The sequence below is a fragment of the Haliotis asinina genome, chromosome 11 (genome assembly GCF_037392515.1).
Source record: "Haliotis asinina isolate JCU_RB_2024 chromosome 11, JCU_Hal_asi_v2, whole genome shotgun sequence".
Classification (NCBI taxonomy): domain Eukaryota; kingdom Metazoa; phylum Mollusca; class Gastropoda; order Lepetellida; family Haliotidae; genus Haliotis; species Haliotis asinina.
The window spans coordinates 34549020-34565107 of NC_090290.1; positions in this window are offsets into that span (position 1 = coordinate 34549020).

The following is a 16088-nucleotide window of genomic DNA, read 5'->3' on the forward strand; positions in this document are numbered from 1 at the left end:
TCTGTCCTTTTTTAAAACAATGCAGTATTTTGTTTCCCATTAGTACAGACATGTAAGCGACACTATTCTTGCTCATTCCTGTGGTTTTATATTCAGATTTGTATATGATCCATATTTTTATACCATATTTTGATTGTTCTTTTGATCGATCCTGTGATCCAACCCTTCATATGATGTCATACTTGCATTTTGTATTACTCACTGGTGATCGTGTCATTGATTGTTGCTGGTGATTGTCAGATTAGTCAAAGTGGTATAGCTTTGTGGTTATGGGACTTGCCTGTCATGCCAAAGTACTGGGTTTGATCTCCATATGAGTACAAGGTGTGAAGCCCATAATTCCTGCAAATATCCTTCCTCATTGACGTCATTAATCCTTGAATTGGGTTTTCTTTTCACGATCGATATCATTAGACTTTTGACCGAAGTATTCCAGAAATGGTTCATTCAGTCTAATTAGAGTTTTATTTTGGCCATGTTCATGAGATGGCAAGTGTTAATTTATGACTTTGTTTATAACCGAGACAATTAACCATTCTCCATCCACACAATTGTCTATTTTCCAGTGTAGTGTATTGTATTCTGTTATTAATACCCTGGACACATTGACTACAGCTCCTTCATTTATAGGTCTCATCATGATATAATATATGCTGAGTGCATACTTCCTGTTTAAAGTTAAAGATAATTTGAAGAATGGTTTTGTTTTTGAACTAAAAGTACTGAACTAGATTAAAACAGTTGGGTTTTTTTCTGAAAGATTTCCTATGAAACAACCTATATTGGAAAAGTATACTTGGTGGTACTTTATGTTTTATTCAGCGTGTATATGAAGTGCACATTACTAAGCATGATTTGTCATTAATATTAGCATTGTACTCATTTCTTCAGGATATGTATTTCTTTAAGCTGTCCAGTTTGTTAATGTTAAGTCTATTATGTTTAAATTGTTCCAGGATGAATATTCTTGTTTCATATAGCCTGGCTCATGGTAAATGCATTCAGCACATCACATGTATAAATGAGAAACTTGTCACTGATGATGATGTTTGTCAGATACTCACCCTGACCGGCCAGTTTCATATTCCTAGTACTGGAGGGTGCAATATGTGAAGCCCAATTCTGGTGTCCCCCAACATGACATTGCTGGAATATTGCTAAAAGCAGCGTGAAACCGAACTGATTCCTAGTACCAGAGATGTGCCAGTATGTGTCTATTATCCAACAGTAGAAATTTCAAATGAAAACAGAGATGGTATGTGCTTGGTAATGATTTAACACCTAATACTTGTCATATTTGCACCTGCTCCAGTGATGGCCCTACTGACCAACTTCCAGACCAATGAACAATGTTAACAAGCACACACATGCTGATTGACAATTGACAGGACATTCCACATTTTCATGTATATGTTGCATAATTTTGTAATGAAAACAACGGCACAGAAGAAGATTATAGTTACCAAGAACTTTTTGAAAATTTAATTGATATCTGAAATAAGTTTGTTCACTGTAGTTCATTCCCTGAACCAAATTTAACCTGTTGATGGTTCTGGTTAGAACCCTCCTTTATTAATTATATGCAGTAAGTAAAAAAAGAACATTTTTTTAGCTGTGAGGATAAAATTGAAATGTATGGGAGGGAAATTTATACTTTACAAATCAACATGATTGTACTGTTACAAACCACACACACTGCCATGATGAAATGTTGGTTTGGTTCAAGGTATTCACCATTGTTTGGTTCCCATGTGAATTTCACACACAGTAAATTGCATGTGTTGAAGAACATTTGACTTAGAAGAAGTTATTACAAAGTGCTCAATGAGAAAATCAGAATAAGGAAGGTCATGAAGTAACTGGCATATATGTTAACCTACCTTATACATATACTGTGCAAGAAATTAAACATAATAAAAGGAATTGAAGCCTCAATGTATTCATACAAAATATTGATTGTATTATTCTGATTTACATATACATCATGAACGTGTTTATAAATCACAATTAAATTGTGGTGACAATAGGTGTATCTGCTCATTTGGTGGTTCACAGCACAAACACATGCAAAGGCAAGTTATTGTTTGCTGTATCCTGTGTTTTAAGATGATGTGGCTTCGGGTTCTCTTTCTTTTTGATGAAACATGACCCAAAATCTTTATGAAGCCATGTTGGTAGTCATATAATCTAAATTTTATTTTGATTTTCTGAACATATTTTTTCTCTCCTCTTTTTGCTGTTTACATTAACTTAAGGTTATGTGGTTTCCTTTTGTGATATATCCAATAAAATATAGTTTTAATTTGTCCAGCGATGAGATTAGAATAAGGTCTGGTATGAATATGATTATGTCTCTCTTATTAGATTAGTTACTGGAATAGCAACAATTTTAATGGTCGTTAGAAGTTATGTATATTTATGTATATAATGTTTTCAAGTATCCAATGTTACTGTGTCTACCTTTGACTGTATATACAGGTGAAAACATGTGATATGTTTCTTTTTGTGTTGGTACCATGTTCAGCAGTATCACTACCGTATGTACACAAATGTCTTCTCTGTCGTGGTACAGATACCAAGGATTGCCTTTAACGCCTTCTGGAACACGACCGAATATTGAATGTGTCAATAAAATATTTATGCACCAAAGTTAAAAGAGTCCTCAAATTTTCATCTGTTTTTCTGGTGTTAAGTGCGGGACAGAAATATTTCTGCCTTGTGATGGCGCCAGTAAATAATCGAATCAGGGTCAAGTAATCCTGTGATCAACAGCATGGTCTTCGGTCAAAGGGGATACGGTGATGTGTCAATCAAGTCAGCGAGCCTGACCAGCCGATCCTGGTACTGCCAGATTACGACAAACATGGGGTGCTTAATATCAATTCTAATGGGGTCCGCACGGTTACCTCGACAGGTGATTATAGACAAGTGAACATGCCATGACCAGCTTCAGTTTATCATTGTGGTCGACTAATTAAATGACCCAAGTCGTACTTGTGGTTCTGAGATAACCGTGCTCTTTTGGAAATAATGACGAATATGATCCAGTTCATATACTTTGGCGTCTTCCAAGTCCTGACCTACGTTCATTCTGTCATTTGTTGTTTAATACACTTTATTATGGCCAGCACTGGTCCAGAGATGGGATATCGATGGGTGATGTGTAAAAAACACCGATTACTCCCAACCAACTTGTCGCTGACCTGCTGGAAGAATGGGATGGACTGAACCAAGTTTTACGATTGATTATTAATTTTTGTTTGTTTTGTTTGTTGTTGTTTTTATTCATACCCATTCTTACATTAGTGAGTGAGCATGGTTTAACGTCGCCTTGAGGAACGTTCCAGCAGTATCGTGGAGGGAAGCCCAGAAACAGGTCCCACAGACAGTACCTGTGTGGGGCATAGAACCTGGCGTGACGAACCAAAGCTTCAACCACTGGGCTACTCAGCCCCCACAGTAACAGGAGCATTATACAAGTAAATAATGATGATACACAACAGCTTCAAAAGGATTCTTGTACCGCTGAACAACCTGTGATTGAGATATGGGATTTTTTCAAAATATTTCCACATCATTGTTTCATTTAGAAGGGTTTTTTTCTGCAAGAAAGCTGAATTCTAATATTTTTAGATTTTTATGAAAATATATATTTACATCTTTGCAGAGAAAAAATATATGGTTTAGTATTTTGACGGGTTGTTAAGTATCAGACCAAACCAGATATATTGATAGTTTGATTTCTTTCTTTGAATATTTATTGATTCAGCTCTCAAGCTCATTCGTAAATGTCTTATTTTCATCACAGATCCACTATACGTGACAGATTGTTTCCTGTAGGCCATTACAAAGGGACCGCTAGTTTTGCTTTCAAAAGCTCCCCTTTCATTATAATATTCAGTGAATGAATTTAAACTGAAACTCGAGAAGTTGAACATCTTTAATACCATATCTGTAAATACTGAATATGTTATGCCATTCAAAATTACTGTTGAAACGTCCCATTTCGTACGTATCTTAAGCTTACTGACATCTGATATAAGTCTGAAAGGTCTTGATCCTTTTGAGACTGTAATGGAGGCTTGATAGGTATCATCTTGTTATTTGTAACAGTTTGTTTCCAGGATATAAGCAAGATGTTTGCAACAAAATTGTAATCCAACATTGTTCCTCTTATATCATACATATGTTTTAATGTTCGCAAAGGCATTAATCCCGATCTATCACATGTATCGAAGATTTATCACATATATCTAATAGCTACGATTCCTTTATCAGACCAATGTTTAATGAAGTGACGAGTATCTTTTAATCTGTGAATATAAACCATGAAGGCTTGGCGAGAATATCATCAATGTTACCTGCATCGACCTCAGTCTTTTCACAATATTTTGTCCATGCTTTTAGAACATCAATCCAATAGGAGTTTTGGAGAAAAAAACTTTTCACACTTTGGCCCCAAACCTGAATATATACTCTTCAAAAAAAGAAACTTGACAGGTTTTTGGAGTTTACTTACTGAGTGCACATCGAGATTCAAACATAATATCTTTGCTCAATTACAGTAAAATAATCACCTTACGAATTTGCAAAACATGATTATCCAGAAAGTGTCTGATAAAACCACAGAGCGGTGTCTAAGCCACTTAGTCAGAGCCAAATGTAAGTATTTGGTGTGATCACCATTAGCATCGATAAAAGCTTGGCAGCGGTGACCCATAGAAGATGCTGAATGCTGTCTTGGGAAATGTTTTAACTCATGGTGAAGTGCTGTGAGCAGCTTTTGTAGTGTCTGGGGTGTCGGATGACGCTGTCGGAAGCGTCGATCAAGAGAATCCCATGAAAATGCATTGGGAGGCAGTTCGAGTGATCGAGTTGGGCAAGGTAACACCTGAACATTGTTTCGCTGGAGGAAGGTGACATATACTCTGGGGGTACAATACATAAATTATTTATTGACATAGTTATAAATGAAATCCTTCATTAAAACTATTTCGACCTGTAATTGTCAGAAATCGACCGTTTTGACAACACTGACAATTCGTCCCGCGAACGAAATCAGAGGGGCGCGCCTCCGTGACATAATGTGAGGTATAACTAAGTGTCAGTTAGTTTTCTCACCTGCTGTGCTTATTTTCCCAAGATACAACTTGTTGTCATAGACGATTCTGTCAAAATCACTTGTCATAATGGTTATTTATCGTTCTGTTAAAAGCGATGTCATGCAAAATACATGTACTTTGGTCATGAATCACTACGAGTAGCAAGCAGTTTTGATCATTTTATCTTGATGAAAACAAACCATAATCTAATAGATTTTCAAACTGACTTTAGACTGACATTTTTGACTGACTTTTCAAACTGACATAGTTAGTAATACGTAACATGTCTGTGGTTTTGTTGGCGGACGAGAGCGAAGCAGATGACTTTTGGGCAACGGTGTTAACTAGCCATGTGTTTATAAAGAATGACTTTGGTGTTCCGCTTAAGACTGACCACAATTCTTTCATATGTAACGGTTAAAAGAGTACAAAAATGTGAGTTTATTCGTTCTCTGTGTCAAATAGTTTCCTCAAATTCATATTATTCATATGTCAACATGGTTAATTATTTTAGGGATAATGAAATACTTACAAACTTACAATCCGTTTTTTATGCCAGGCGATTCAACGGTAAATCAATTAACGTACCTCTATGACTTTATATCGGGTGCATTAGATAGCGGTAAGGAAATTAGGGCTGTATTTTGTGACGTAAGTAAGGCGTTTGACAAGGTTTGACATAGAAGGTATTACATATAAGTTATGCACGTTGTGGTATCGGGGGTAACTTGTTGAAATGGAGAGTTATGTAGACAAGAGAGTTCAGCGAGTTGTTATAAACGGTTACACGTCTGATCAGAGATCAATCTTAGCCGGGGCTCCCAAGGTTCTCTCTTAGGACTCCTATTGTTTTTAGTATATATTCACGGCATCGTTGAAGGAATTAACAGCAACATCCGTCTCTTGGCAGATGACACATCATTTTGTGCTATTATAGATGATCCTGATGAAACTGCTCTGTGCCTTAATAATGATCTACGTAATATTTCTGACTGGGCTGATAAACGGCAACGTCCGTTTAAACCTAATAAAACAGATTCCATCAGTCATCTATAGCCCACCCTCTTTTTTATCCTTTTCCTAGTTTTTCTTATATTTTTATCGTTATTGCCATTCAATATAAATTTGAAGAATATTCTTTCAAGTGAAGTAATAAAAGTGTTTTGGTAATGTGTTAAAAATATGGACTAACTTTGAAACTGCAGATGTCGTGATAACTGTAGTCTTTTATATTATGGTAAAATGCCTTTTTTCTCCAGACCGCCAATAGTCTATTTCTAGTCTAATTTCTTGTAACCTTTTTCGAGTATCAATCTCCCATAAGTCACATAGCGTTGAAGTAAATTGGATACCTAATACCTCAAATTCATCTCTGTACCATTCTATTTTATATCATTAGATAATATTTCATCACCACCCGCTTTTGATCCTATCCAGGTTGCCTTAGATTTATCAATATTTATCATAATTTATCCGACACGTTGCACAATATATTCAATGCACTGATAGCAGCATGCAGACTATTGTCTGAGCCATCAAGAAATAATTCTGTATCATCAGCATAATGTCCAAGTTTATATTCCTTGTCATCCGCAGTAATTCCTTTTTATCCTTATTTGCTCTTCCCATGCAGCCTAAAATTTCAGCTACAAAGACAAATAGGTAAGGGGATATGGGGTCTCCTTGTCTGCAGCATCTTTCAATCAGATGAATGGCCTTCATTTTGAATTAGATGATGTGATTCAAGTTAAGTGGTTTATCCAACTTTTAAGTTGAGCTAAAGATAACATTAATACCATGACAAATGAATGGGGCCTACAAAGCAGTATTGCAGGGGAGTGGCAATACTATTTAGTATAGATGTAGTTCTCATTATTCAGAGTTCCACTGAACGATAACTTAATAATCGCAGACATAACAGATGAGGATTTACATAAATTGATATATGTGGATGATGGCCCAAACCACTTTCATAACACTGTTTGAAGACATATTCTCATTAGAAAATGACCCCTTGTTCATTGTTTTGGACTTGAATCTGCTTCTTGATCCAGCATTATATTTAGAAAAATATAAACATATTGATAAGCCAAAGTCCAGAAAAATTGTCTTAGAGAAAATTGAACAACATAACCTTATTGATGTTTGGAGAGACCTAAATAAATCTTCAAGAAAGTGCACTTGGTGGGGAAAATCCCAGACTGCAGCAAGCTAAACTTTATTTCACTTTCACAGGGCATGTATCATATGAGTCTGGGTTGTGATATCCTACTGAATCATGAAACAGGTCACACAGTAGTATCTTTTACCTTCTCAAACACTATCAGTCAGGAAATATGACGTGGGTACTGGAAATTCCACACTTCATTTACTGCTTCATCTTGATAACGGAAACTTGGTAAAATCCATTTCAGAGGAAACAAATGAAGACTACTCAGAGACTGAAATATCGGACACAGTGGAATCAGTCTTAAAATTAATGACAGCTTAGAACTTTTAGAAACCTTTTAAATGAAAGTCAGAAGAAAATCAATACCTTTTTGATCATCCCATAAAACGTTTAATAACAACAAGAAGACAGAACTAAAAACTAAAATTAAGGATTGTGAAGATACAAGGCAAACATTCAAAATATTGATGAAACTCTGCTTTCTTGAATCTCATAACGTCAACTAGAATAACACAAACTAAAGGAAGAAGAAATATGAGGAATAAAAGTCAGCAACACAATATTAGGGTATGAAGAAGGTGAAAACCCAACTAACTATTAGTTGTAACCTAGAAAACATACATTTTGTCAGCAAATCAATCAATAAAATTATAAAAGATAATGATAAGGAAATTAAAGATAGTTTTTCAATTCTGATTGAAGTTAAATCCTTCTATATGAAATTCTATACATCAGATAAAGACTTGAACAGTAAATGATCATATGAAAAACACGCTTGAAAAATATATTGATTTAAAGGAGATAAATTGGAAAGTCAGAAATGTGGAAAATAAAAAATATCCAGGAGTTGGTGGTTTTCCAGTAGATTTGATCATTTTCATCTGGAAAGACTAAAATGTTCGGTGTGTTTAATTTACGAAAGAAGTATCCACTAGAAGGAAATCGTCCTTGACTATAAAAATGGGGAGTAATAACTTATATTGCTCAGCCAAATAAATATAGATGTTTTCTAAAACCTTGAAGGCCCAATGATGAGCTCTCATAAACCGATTAGAGAAAGCATCAGATTCACTTATAATATGTATTCACATATAATAGTCTCGTTTTAATTTCATAGAAAAAGCAAATCATTAAAGATTTAGTTAGTTTAGGCTGATTTGTTGATGGTGGATATACAGGGAATCACCACGAAATGATTAATTTCTTCCATCTAAAGCTCATTGGAGAATATATAGGAAAAGGATATAAGTCTGTATGCGATCTCTCCTCTCATGATATTGATAAATGGTTCCAGTACGTTATCGACGTAAATCTCACAAGGATCATGATTAATTATGCATGGGTGCCTATTAAGTGCTGTCAAGTCCTGAATCGTGGGTATAACATTGAGTTACCTTTACCCGTCACTGCTTCACTGAAAGCTGATGCTGAATGACCTTAACTCTTGAACATAGCGCTAGGGCTGTTATGTACAACACCCAGTGACACCATCAACAAATTGTTCACAGCACTACGCCACTTGTAAGCCAATGACAAAGAATGGGGTTACAATATGTCATAACGTAACGAACTCTTTGTGGATAGGGTCCGAGAATATGATCAGTTATTACCACATCATGTATTATAGTACACACATAAACTTTTAAACTTGTTAATCGCAAATAATGGTTGGTCCCCCAGTGGGTATGTATGTTGACTATTGTTACGTGGGATTACAACTTCTGGCTAAACGTGGCACATTAAATCAGGAACCAGTGGGGTGATCTCAACCCACTATGGTACCATGCCTGCAGCACTGTTACTTACTTAACGTACTCATGGTTCCTTTAATATGCCTGTGGTACGTAACACAGTGGTATTGCTTGCCTACATGACATTTGCCAAGGCATTGTTTGTTTATTATGTGTGTGCGTGTGTGTGTCCTTTAAATGTTTTTAGTTTCCATACGCATGTTGTACACATTTCAAGTCAGACTGAAGCTTTTACAAGTTATGACATACAATTCTTGTATGTGTGTCACACACCACATTTCAAGGAATGCACATTCTAGTCTTTGTCATGTAAGACCTGCGGAGTTCTAACATACATGTTTATAAGGCAAGTCTTGTTTCAACAAGTAACCCATAATACAATTTACAATATAAATCTCTGCACATTTACAATGATCATGTGTCATTTATTACATAGCTGATATGCAATAGAAGACGCTGTGCAATGTGTTACTAACTGTTGAGTTAAACATTTCAAAGTACATACGACCCCTGAAGGTCCGGGGTAGAAGAGGTCTTCTAGGCCAGGACCATTAGACACAAACAGTAGGTAACATTGGAAAAAATAGTAGAAAGTTGAATGTTTCATGAAAGCTTCAAAACATCATTGTCAGGTGCAAAGTACAAAGTTCCGCAAATTCTACCTTGTGGCATTCTACCTAGATGGCTGCCAATTTCAAAATGGCCACCAAAATAATTAAAAAGATTATACACGGATATATCTTGTCAGTTATTATGTCATGTGATATAGCAAATGAAAGCTCATCTCACAAGGAATCTAAATATGTTGATATAATGTATTTTGACATTTTCAAAATGGCCACCAATTTCAAGATGGCCGCCAAAATCATTAAAATGATTATACACAGATATATTTTGTCAATGGTTATGACATGTGACATTCAGCAACCCATGCTTGGCATAAAAGGCAATTATGCTTGTCGTATGAGGCAAATAATGGGATCGGGTGTTAAGGCTCGCTGACTTGGTTGACACATGTCATCGGTTCCCAACTGCGCCGATGGATCCGTATATTGTTGATCACTGGATTGTCAGGTCCATACTCGATTCCATATAGCTTGGATATTGCTGATTTCGACGTAAAACTAAACTCGCTTACTCGAAGTACATAGTCATGTGTATACATATAGGTATATGCTTTTATGTTATAAAGAAACATGGGGATCCGTGATATTTGAAAAGAATGTATGAAAGGAGGAACAAAAGGCATAAAATGTGCCTGGCATTTGAAAAGGCGATACAATTTGTGGCTTTATAATAATTTAGTATTATTACTAAACTATTTACAGTTTGGCGTCGCATTGCTTAAGCTTATTTTATATGGTGCATACTTAGGAATAAGGAAGACCACATTAAGTAGAATATTGTTTTTGACTTTCATTCCAAATATATTTTCATGATATTCCCTTCAGAAAATATGTCAAGCCAACTGAATACTTCCTTAACAGTAACGAACATTTAACAGTATATGGACATTCACACAGTACATGTGTTATTGTTTCAGGAGTGGATTCACAGAAAGAGCATAAGTTTGAACCGGTATTTTTCATTAAATATAATTTGTATCTAGTCATTCAAATATTATGAGAAATCACCTTATCTGTACGTTCTCTGTGCATCTGTTAGTCCCTATGTAAATACTGGTCCAATCTTCTTTGTTGTGATCTCGTTTCAGAGTAACCTGTCATTACATTTGACCACCAAGGCTGGCTTGACAGTTTTATAAAACACCACTCCTTTGTTTTTTTCCCACAAATACAGAATATGGTTAACGGTAATGCTGGGTTTTTGAAATTCACAACAGGTCTTTCCTATACCACTTATGTGTTTAAATCTGCAATAAGTCAACACAGCTCATTTTATACTTTCGAGATGCAGCAAGATGTGTTGGGTATTCCTTATTTTTTCTATATGTGCTTTTTGTGAGAAATTTCCATTAAGGTTTAAGACATCGTCAACAAAATGTATTTCCTCTTTTCGCCATATATTCGAGACAATCAAATTTTCCCTCTATATCTGTATGTTAATGTTGAACAATATAGATTGGCAAAGAATATCTGAGATTTCTTTCACTTCCGAATTGCATTTCTAAAGATACTGCCACCATATCAACAAAATATCTTTCCAAATTGCATTTGCAATATTTGGTATAACATGGTTCGCTACATAATCTGCATCAGCACAACATGATTTAAAACTATCAGGTATGCATAGGTTGGTGATAGGATATGTTTTAAATTTTAAGTGATAAGACATTTGATCCACATTCATTTTTGGGCGTTTATGATACCTTTCATAAAAGGTACAATAATGCCTCCATGCATGATTTCTCGCTTTTCTCTTTTTTCATTTCCACAAACATTCTTTTTCTGAATTTATTTTGTATTATATGGTCAGGCGCGTTAGCAACCGATGAAAACAGATGATTTAATCTTGGTAATTGCAACCCACTGGTGTCATTTATCTCAAGGACCAGAGATTCGTTTCTTTAAATGTTTGTTTTTCAGATTTGTGTTTGTAGTGAAGGTCTCTCATATCATCTAACTTGACATCAAAATCTGTTCCTGTCACTTTGAAATTTGACTGTGTCCAAATTCCATTCTTTGCACATCTTGTACCTATATATTTTCTAGGATGCTATCCACCTCAGCCTCTTTTTTCTGTGTTAACTTTAAAAACCTGAAAACCTTGAGAAGAAAGAGTGCATTTAAAACACACTGCTCAGAGACTTACACTTGCATCTCTCTCTATAACGCGAGTCGACATCTTGTCAGGGTTTCTCAGTTCGCATGCTCGGTTGGCGAGTTTACCTCGATGTTTCTTCAGCGTCACCGGTTCGTAGGTTCTGATGCTTAATCTCTTTTTCACCGAGTGTTCTCCACGACATCATAGAAGCATTAAGTAGTCGCTGCTTGTCCACCTTACGACATTGGGTTTAGGCCTTCCGGCTGGGAAGTTGCTAGGGTCAGTGCTCTTTCTGTGCGATCCTGAACATTGTCAAAAAGTATTTCTTTTGCCTGCTCCACGGGCAGAATGTTGGTGAGCAAATCCCGAATGCCCTGAACGGGGTCACGTTCGTCGGCAATTCCACAAATCAAAAGATTATTCTTTCCTGAATAAGTCTCTTGTTTCAACAAACTCCGTCAGAGGTTCTCTATTTCAGCTTTAAGGTTTGGTGACTTCAGTCTTGTTACCCTGAATTTTTGTATAGTTGATTTGCATTGACTTTATCACCTCTTGCATTTTGTTGTCGAAGTTCTTCATCTTTCTGTTCTTTTTATTTCTTCTTTAATATAGTTTGTCTGTACCTTCAACATGATATCCGTGCATCGCTTCGAAGTTTTCGCTACAAATGAACAACAAAGCTTGGAAGTTTCGCCCTTGACCTGTCTTTGTTCATTTTTTTCCTTAGTTCTTCGCTTCCTATCTGACATTCTTATCGATGATTTCGGGTTTCGGGAGGAGTTCTTTCTGCCTGTCTACCCGCTTGACGTCATAACCGGAAGTTCCCTATGAATCTATTCATAGAGTAAGATGTTTACAGTTATTAGTATTTTAGCAGAACCAGCATCGATCTACGCAATTAATACCAAGACATGCGTCAACCAAGGCAGCGATCCGGACCATCCGATGCTGTTAGTCGCCTCTTACCACAAGCTTGAGTTACTGGAGATCGATTCTTACTGGATCTTCTTGGGTATCAATATTTTATTTTAAAAAACGTAGTCTCTACATGATTGAAATACTACCCAAGTGATTTTAAATGTTCGTTCACGAACATCATTTCTGCGTTTCAGATACTCTGTATTAATCAAAAGCCTTAAAAGCATACATTCTAAATGGGCCAATAAATTATTTGCTCTTGACATTTTCAATGCGTCATGGCACCGAGCTTCATGCTATTCTGTCAGAGACTCCTGGAGACCAACACTTGGAGTCTGAGCTGAAGGGTGTATGCAACAACACCAAGCTTACGGTAAGTTTCACTACCTTATACGAATGAATTATCCTCAATGGTTTGTTACGACTTATATTGTAATTACAATGTAACATGTAATAAAGGAAACTACCCAGAACTTCGACATCCATATCTTAGACATCATAAAACAACAACAACATTTCTGGTTGAGTGCACAACTCATACTCCAGCTGATAGCATGAGCAGTAAATAAACAGTAATGATAGTACTGTGTCAATAACAATAAGGTATTTTATCGTACTTAATTATCATCACTACTGTTCAAGTCAATCAGTAACATATGATCCTCTATTATCCAGATTCACAGTTCCACTATCAAGGTGCAATGTATCCAAATTAAGTGAAAAACGCAAAAATTAGAAAGTAAAAGAATAATATTGAGAAAATGTACGTTTATAACATATGTCATGACTGCATAATAAGGACTTCATCGTAAAGAGTTGGTCATGGTATTGCCTGCAGCTACAAATCAAAGTAAACAATATAGACGTTTGAGGTATATTGGATATTTATTACTCACCCGTTGAAGATGTATCAATGTTTAGTAATTTTACAAACTTATTATACATTGTTTGATACCATTGCGTGATGCCGTATGTATGACGTCAAAGTTATGAGCCAACTCAGAAGAGTGGCAGAAACACCTCCAACACTGCCTACATGTACATCTATACTTGGACCTCACATCATCAGTCCAGAAGAAATCGAACATTAGCTCAGTGAGAAATAGAAAACACAGAAGAAATATAGGAACTCTAACAACGACTAGGAACAGTTTTATTGCATTATCCTTTGATATACCCGCTGTTATATGAGAAATGTTACTCTGTGATTTTCTTTCCAACACCTGAAAAGTGCTATAAATTCATCAGGTAACCGTTACTGTATTAATCTTTAATAACTATTGGTATATCTCCTACCACAACTTGCCATATGTGATACTCATGGCAATGTGACAGGTTGCCTCGTTTTACCTGTACAGATGATTGTACAACGGTATTAACCTTTCATAGACATTGATATACCACTATCTCACATCTGTAATATCTATCGCTCTGTGAATGTGGGTCTTTTCTGTCTCTATTGGAAAAGCATTTGTGAAAGGGTCAGGTAAATGCGCTAGTGTACTCTACCCATGGGAATACAAGTTGTCGCATCACCTAAAGCCTAAAAACCCACGTGTTTTATGTATACTACTCACGACACAAATATAGAGTACCTTTTCCTACTACTACTACTACTACTACTACTACTACTACTACTACTATTACTACTACTAGTGATAATTGTGAAATATATCAATGCAACTTTGTAAATGAAATTGCACTTTATATGAAACCAAAGAACCACCATGTCCATGAATATTGCCGCCTTTTTAACAACTGGTGTGTTGAAATTAAAAATGTAGTGATAGATTTAAAGAAAATGATGTAGAAAAATACTGTCAACACGGGTCAACCGTTTTCCATCCGAAACGTCCAGTGGTAGAGCAGCTCAACGACCTCGCAGATTCGATGAATACGTGTGACCTGATAAACTGTGATAATTCATGTGAATAGTATTATGATAGTGTTTCATAATCTTAAAACTATCTATATATTAAATATATATACAACTATAACGATATATATGCTATTGTGCATAAATATTCAGCAAGCTTAAGCAGAGTAATGAGAAATAAATAAACAAACAATGAGCTTTTGTGATCAATGTGAAATATGATCACGAATTTCAAGTTTAAGTTTATATGCATATAAGTAGCTACTAATCACTTATTTACGAAGGGAATCGCACTGATTGTATAATTAGTTGTAGGCTAGCATAATCGCCAGCTGACATGCGCATTGCCCTCTCGATGTTTACGTCAGTTCTGATAATAAAGTCTTGTTGCCGGGTCGCAACCATTAGCGATTGAGTGAGTGAGTTTTAGTTTTACAATATTAAACCAACAACACGGCAGGGGACTGGAGGAATGGGTTTCGCACTTTTGTGGGGAATCGAACCCGGGCCTTCTGCGTGGCGAGCGAACGCTTAACCAGTAGGTTACACAACCGCCACGAACAACCGTCCGAACATAATAAATGGATTGACACAGAACGGTCGATTATCGAAGTTCTGTTTCATTTTTTTCATAAATATTGCAAGATTGAGCTAGTTTCTTTAAAGAGCAAACCTGAAACGTATATGTTTTAAATCTTGAAAGACATTTAGGGATATTTGTGAAACTGATATTTTAAAATGTTTTACTTTTATCTCAATGTATATGAAAGCCTCAAAAGACAAGTGAGTGGAAGATCTCTTCTGTCAATATGGTATTGCATTGTGTTTGTCAGAGTATTTACCATATAAAACCGATTTCTTTACATTATTCAGTTCAAAAGAACTGTGGTTTTTTGTCATTTGTAGAAGATATACATCTTACACAGATCTGTGGTTAATTACACATTGACTGTACAATCATAGATTATGTACAGTCAGAACGAGGGTATTATTGTCTTCTCCCTTTTGCCGTTATTGTCACACATAACGAATATACAGCGGCATCTGTCCATTCCGTCAACACCGGCATACACTCTCAGTCCCATTTGTGGCATGTACATTGACGTCAAAGCCCTCCTGTGGCACTCTTGGACACATGAAAGTGTGGCAAACGTTGTCTACGACTCATCAGCTCCTAAATAATCGACCACATTGTTGTGTTGTGCATCGGAAATTAAGCATGACTTAACTTCAAGACAGAAGTCTGTCATCTACCGCTAAAGCAATCGGACCCCCACGGCTTCTACTGTAAGTGTTGCACAGATTGTACCTGCAAAGGGAAATGCATGGATCGCACCACGTTCATTCGTTATTACCTTTAATGAGAAAACAAAAGCAGATTCTGTTGCGTTTTGGCGAAGGGTTTTCATTGGCAATGGACGAACTTAACAATGATTGGAGAGACCGTTTCCCACAAAGGATAAGTATCGACAAATAAATGGCATTGCAATACATGTATATAGCGATTTAGGACTCATATTACAATATGTACCGATATTTTGAGAACT